We start from the raw sequence: 7093 nt of genomic DNA on the forward strand, positions 1-7093 counted from the left end.
AAATGTGCTTTTTGTTGGCGTTACAGCAGGAGCCCCGTGGTGCCCAGAACCTGTAAATATGTTTTCTCTTCTGTGGTATCGCAAGAAATAAGTGGTTATATAAATATGAGTATACATAATAGTTATTATTCATAGATACCTACATCCTAAGTTCCCGTTAATCTTCTGAAAGAAACAGAATGAATGTGTTGTTACAATGGTAATGCCAGGAGAGGCAGTATTAGTTCTGTGTTACATTAATGTGTAAGGAAGTGGAAGAAGAGTGTGTCCTGTAGGAGGCAGTAGAAAATGGATGCTCATGTTCTGTACATGCCCTGAAAGTAAGGTTCAGTAAACCAGTGCAACGATACCCCGGTGTAAGGCTCAGTTATTGTATTTTTATTTTTTGAAGATGCAACATCTTCACAGCACGTTTATGTCCCGTGGAGGCGGGACAGGTACCACCTGTGAGATGCAGGTGGTAACAAATTACACCAAGCTGTCTGACAGCTTGGTGTAATTTGTGTTTTTATATGTATTATACGTGTTAAATTATCACTGAAAAGTATGAATTGGTCCAGGCTATGTGCTGGGTAGGCTCAGGGTTATTTTTGCATGTTTTCCTGGTGTTTACTTCAGGCAGCGATGAAGCCCAGAACACTCCTGTGTGAATAAATGTATAAATAGCATATTTGGAACACTTTGCCATTCAGATTCCAAATATTTGACCCTCCTAACTGCTCATAAAGTGCAAATACACACAGAGTCCTGCCAAACTCAACTGGAAATATATTAGACATAATAAATCCCTCTCATAAACTCTACTTTGGACTCTTAGCAAAGGGGAGGCGGCCGTCTTTAAATAATTGAAGCAGTAACTTTCCACTTTCTTGCAGTTTGTGCAGTGGGAGCTGTGGGCTGCTCGGGGTTTAAGGCAAACAGATTAAATAGAAAGTCAAACACAAACTAAAGCAGATCTTCATTTCTCCAGAGTGGGTGATGAGCCCCCCCACATGCTGCCGTTTGCTGAGGATGGAGTGGTTTAAAAAGTCTGTTTTTACAGATTACAGGATTAAATAAGGAAACCGCGGGCTGACTTCACAGAGCAGGGGCGGTTCATTTAACCACAGGTGGGCCCTGAAATCTCAAGTTGCTGCATAATAACAAAAATAGCTCCAGATTCTTTTACTTTGGTGTGAAACCAGTACCATCCCGGAAAAGTTCACATTTAATGACCGGTCCGTTTATAATGAGCGGCAGAGAAAAATGAGTGTTTTTCTACATTTAGTTCAGTGTGATTAAAACAACCCGCCAGCACGGCTCCTCAGCTCAAACTCAGCACATTTGATGCTCTGTCAGACTCGTGACACAGATCCAGATCTGCAGGATCCAGGAGCTTGTTTCAATTCTCAGTCCTGTTCTCCAAGTCTGAGATTTAACTTCCTGCTGATGCAAACTGATGCACATAAAGCACGAATGCACGCTGTGTTCTTAAATGTAGCACCGACATTCATAAAGGAACACAAAAGCATGATTTCATAACAACAGCAACAATCTGTTCTTCTGAAATGTTCTCAGTAAAAATGAAGCTTTGATTGTCGTCTCTGTGCACGTGACGTGAGATCCACGATGACAAGATTTGATGTAGTTTTCCGTCGGTGCACCACCGCTGAGGATTTGAACTCAGAAACGATGTGACTGAAGTTCAGACTCATTTGCAGAGACCTGTGATTGGTTAACTAGCTGATTAGTGTTTGACGGCCAGGTGAGGCTCGTTTCACACCAGAAATGGAAAGTTCATTTCCATTTTAATGGTGAGCATCAGCCCCCCTCCTTCCATCTGCTGACTGATGCAGGAAGGTGTGATCATGCCGACACCGACTATTTGCTGGTTCCTGCTTGAAATGCTGGAAATGTCCTGATTTGCTTTAAACCAGCGGTCCCCAACCCCCGGGCCTCGGACCGGTACCGGTCCGTGAGTCGTTTGGTACCGGGCCGCGAGAGTTGAGGCTCAGGTGTGAAATGTGTGGTTTTCAGGGTTTTCAGCGTTATTTTGTTATCGTTTTTATCGTTAACTCGGTTTTCCTGGGTCTTTTCACGTGTGTTATGAATAAATTTTCTTTTTTTCGGTACCGGTACTGGTTTTATTTTGTTGTATTTATCTTAAAGGCCGGTCCGTGAAAATATTGTCGGGCATAAACCGGTCCGTGGCGCAAAAAAGGTTGGAGACCGCTGCTTTAAAATAAACGTGGACACAACGAGCACATGATGTTGTGAGAGTGCCCACCTGCAAACAGGCAGTGAGGTGAGCGAGCGCGCGCCCAAATCCGCCGCTCCACGTGCATGTGTGTGTGCGTGTGTCCTTTTTAAGTTGTGGCGCTTCCATCTTAAACAGAAACCATCAGGTCCATAGGTTTTCTTTCACAGATCAATACAGCTGATCAGTTTGTGATCATTTCTGGTGACGTCATTCAGACCGTGAGATTAAACCGTTAATGAACTCCCAGATGTTCCCAGATGATGAAAAACGCTCATGCTAAAAACGCACCCACAAAAAAGACTCATCAAAGATCATCTTCCAAATGTTGGAGGTTTAACTTTAATTAAACAACAAATCTGTGACGGTCACCTGTTTATAAAAACTCTACAGCAGAACCTGAGAGACGATCATCTACTGCTCACTGAAGCCTCAGTGGATGGGCAGCTGTCAGGAAGCCGTGCTTAATGAAAGGAAACTGAAGGAAAGGCTGGAGATATGAAAATGACACAAGAACTGGGCTGAAGATCAGAGGAACGGGTCTGATGGAGAAATGGGTGCACATCATGGTCAGGAGAGAGGCTCAGCAGTCAGTCTGCAGCCAGCTGCGGTGGAGGCTCTGTCGTGGTTTGGGCTGTAGGTCAGCCAGTGGTGTTGGAGACCTTTGTTAAAACTGATGGACTCACAAACACAGAAAGAACCATCAGATTATGGAAGGACCACCTGATTAATAACAGCTTCATTTTTCATCCCAAACTCACTGCCATGACTCAACGTCTGAGGCTTCCAGGAGTCAAACTTCCATAAGAAGTAAAAGTTCACATTTAATGATCACATATCTACAGACGTTCCAACAGTCTCTCCACCCACGCTGTCATCGCCTCAGCAGGTACTGTGCTGTGTTTTTCTGAGAAAGCTGAAAGAATTCAAGAGTTTGCTGCATTTTTGACACTGCAAAAGCTCCAGTGGGCCAGACTGGACCCTGAGCTGCTCGTTTGATTCCCCGATCTGAGAAAGCTCGCATAAGAGCGGAGATAAAAGGGCAGACAGACGACGAAGAACACGTGATGTGGTCGAAATGTTCACAAACACAAAGTCTGGCTTCGTTTGCACTGATCTGAGCCGCGGCTCGTTTCTGAGTGCAGGCTGGGAGGTTTGGGACCTAAATGTGCTTCCACTCAGACTTCCCACAGCTCAGTGTGGAGCTGTGAACCTGGGAACGCCGAGGCTGCCGCAGAGCTTTATGACTCCGACATTTGCCTCACAGCAGCTCACGGCTGTTCAGCTGTCACACCTAACAGAAGGCAGCAGACTGCAGCCCCAAAAACACTAAACCAGCTCAGGTGTCACATTTACACTGAAACACACTTTACTTACACCGGGGGGATAATTTCAACATTTTATTATCAATATGACAAAGCGAAATATCTCCTGAAGGTAAAACTACTCACAAGACAAGCGCTCAAGTAAATTATAAAAAGTAAAATAAAACAAAGGAGATAATAATTTAAATGACAGTTAAAAACAAAAAAACAGGAGAAATATTTAAAGTAAGAAAATTAAATGAAAATTTTGAGTCTAAAAATAAGAAAAAAAGAAAAAACTCTTTTAAAAATATAAGAAAATATAAAAAATATAAAATTAACTTTGTTCGTGTGGGCGGGGCTAACACAGTCCCTGATTCACAGGTGAGACTTCACCGTGCTCTGTCATTTACCTGCCTGCTCCTTCAGGACCCTCCAGACTACGCCCCCTCCTCCTGATGCAGAGCGTTTGTTTATCTGCGCATGTCTGCTCAGGTGTCAGAGTTGACGCCTCGCTCACTTTTGTGAACGCACCAAGCTGTTCACACCTGAGACTTTCCCACGGCCTGCCTCCCCCCAGACACCTCCTTTATCCTCCTCGCGGGCGGCACACGCCATGTGTCGTCTCACCTGAACAAAAGCTCGTGCCGCCTCTCGTCGGGCCATTTGGGCACGTGTTGGAGGACAAAAGGAGGCGATGGAGGTGTGAAGCCTTTCAGGTCCTTCCGGCGGCAGTAAAACCTCCTCAGGAGGAGGAGCAGAGCTCGGGCTGATGGAGCACTGGGCCTCCTCTTCCTCACTTCAGAGACACAGACACACGAGGAAACCTGCTGACCTTTAACCTCTGACTTTCGCTCAATGTAAACGAAGCTTTACCTGCGATGCTGTGACGCAGTCCGCGGCGTTTCACCTGATCAATAAAGCTTTGAACAAAACAAAAGCAGCAACTGAGGCTCACCTGCATCAACCTGTCGCTCCCGTGCGCAGGGGCACGCGCACATACTCATTTGGAGGAGGCGAAGCGCGTGGCGCGCGTGTGTCTGAGGAGGGGGAGGTCTGATCGATAAGCAGATGGCGCGCGATTGAATATGTGCATATTGTCCGCTGAAGCTTCCTGCTGGTGTGTGCACGCGCCCTCACTCCCCGGGGTGCCGACGCTGCACGTGCTCATCAGGTAAAAAAAAGACGCTCTAAAGCTCGAAACGCATGCGCCACATTAGAACTCGCTCATATAATAAACGGAGGCCATTTTTCACAATTTCATTCATAAATCTCACACACACACACACACACACACACACACACACACACACACACAGAGAGAGAGAGAGATAACAGAATCAGCATGCTTTATTAATCCCTGAGGAAATTATGTGGGTTGCAGTTGCATTAACAAAAACAGACTAAACTATTTAACAATACAATATGTCAGGATATAAGGAATAGCACAATATGTAAAAATCAACACATAATAAGTATCCAGGGTTGGCAGATGTGATTATAAGGAAATATCTTGAAAATTGACAGCAACATTACCGAATAAGAAAGAGAAAGGGTGCAACTGTTGCAGTGTTTAGTGTGTTAGGTGGAGGAGTTGTACAGGGAGCCACGGGCAGGAATGATGTCCTGTGTCGTTCAGTGGTGCTTTTCAGTAATCTGTCTCTCACTGAACGTGCTCCTGTGGCTAGCCAGCACGTCATGGAGTGGGTGGGAGGGGGTGTCCAACATTGTCTTTATCTTGGACAACATTCGCCTCCGACACCACTTTAAGGGAGTCCAGCTCCAGCCCCACAACATTATTGGCCTTGTGGATCAGTTTATTTAGTCTGTTAGCATCAGCAAGCCTCAACCTGCTGCCCCAGCATGCAACAGCATAGAGGACTGGCCAAAACAGACTCGTAGAAAATCCAGAGCATAGTTCGACAGATGTTAAAGGACCTCAGCCGCCTCAGAAAATAGAGATGACTCCGGCCCTTCCTGTAAAGTGTGGTAGTGTTTTTAAACCCAGAGGCATTTATAGTCGTCCACAATGTCCACGTTGACCCTGTGGATTGAAACGGGGTCAAGTGTTTCCTGGTCTTACTGAAGTCCACGATCAGTTCCTTGGTCTTTGCCACGTTGAGCTGCAGATGATTCTGCTCGCACCACGTGACAAAGGAGTCGACCACAGCCCGGTACTCTGACTCATCACCCCTCCCGATGCATCCATGCATCCATACACAAACACTGCATGAAGCTGACGTGTTTCCAGCGTCAGGCGGCTGCTGCAGGACTGAGACGGTCTGACTCGAATGTTTAAACATGCATTCGTGCACTAAAGCGCTTCCTCTCTTTCTAGCAGATTCAATCACTTATGTGAGAATGTGGTTTGAGCAGTTTTCACCTGCATGTCGATGCAGCTCTGATTGGATGTTTCTGCACATCCTCCTTGAGATTCACGAGCAGCACTGAGCTCCCTGCTTAAACAGCACGACGTGATGAAGGTTAATATGAACTGTAGACGATGTGAGGGGCAGAGCTGTGACACGTTGTGTTTTTGCACATGTATGAAACCAAACGGCAGAATTGGTTCTGGGATGTTGTTGGACTCGGATGTGCAGCCGAGTCAAAAGTTTCTGCAAACGTGTTTTAGGGTTTGGGAAAAACTGCACTTGATTCTTGAAATGAGACGTCGTGCTGTGGTCTGAGGATAAGATCAGACCTTCACCCTGAAGCCTGCACAGCTGGAAAAATGATGCTCTGACTTTCAGCTCTTCCTCCTGTTCTTCCTCAGTGACATCACATGGGCTGGGGTCATGTGACCAGTTTATGTGTGAAACATCCAGTTTACAGCTCGGAGGAGTTTTCACGCCTCCTTCTTGTTTCTCTGAGACTCTGCCGACTCGTCTCGAGCCAAACATCTGTTGTTGTTGGTTTATATTATAGAATTCATCCCTGCGACACACACACACACACACACACACACACACACACACACAGACAATAGGGTGTGATGAAGCATGCCTCGTGCCAGGAAGGAGGGGGGCTGAATTCAGGACCAGCAGAGGCACGCGCTGCCCTCATTCAAATACAAATGGTGGAGGTGGGGGGTTGGGCGGTGGGGGTGGCAGCCCAACAAAAGCTACAGCTCATCAGCATGAGCGCCTCCTCCTCATACACCTGAGGTGAAGGGGAGGCCCGAGCTCTGTGTTTCGGTCCATTCGCTGAACATTTTCCTGAAATTGAGCAGGAGTGTCTTTGTTTTCACAGCTGACAGCAGAAATCTGGGTTTATGGAAGTGCTCTTCAAACCTGTGAGCTCAAAGCTCCGCAGTAGCTCTGAGATCAGGTTTATTCTTCTAAATTTAACCAGAGTAACTTTCAAAAGTCACCTGAAAGCTCCACAGCTGTTAAACTGGTTTAAAGTTCTCTCTGTAGATTAGACCCCACCACCACCAGCACCACCACCACCACCACCAGCAGCAGCAGCAGCAGCAGCAGCTGTTTAGCTGCAAACAGAACACAGCCAGCTGAAAACTGGCACCTTCACAGCAACGCAGCAACGACAGCTCTGA

This window comes from Aulonocara sp. 'chitande type north' Nkhata Bay, linkage group LG14 (genome assembly GCF_057382095.1).
Source record: "Aulonocara sp. 'chitande type north' Nkhata Bay isolate Kocher_YH1m ecotype deep benthic linkage group LG14, A_spYH_male_GT1.1, whole genome shotgun sequence".
Lineage (NCBI taxonomy): Eukaryota > Metazoa > Chordata > Actinopteri > Cichliformes > Cichlidae > Aulonocara > Aulonocara sp. 'chitande type north' Nkhata Bay.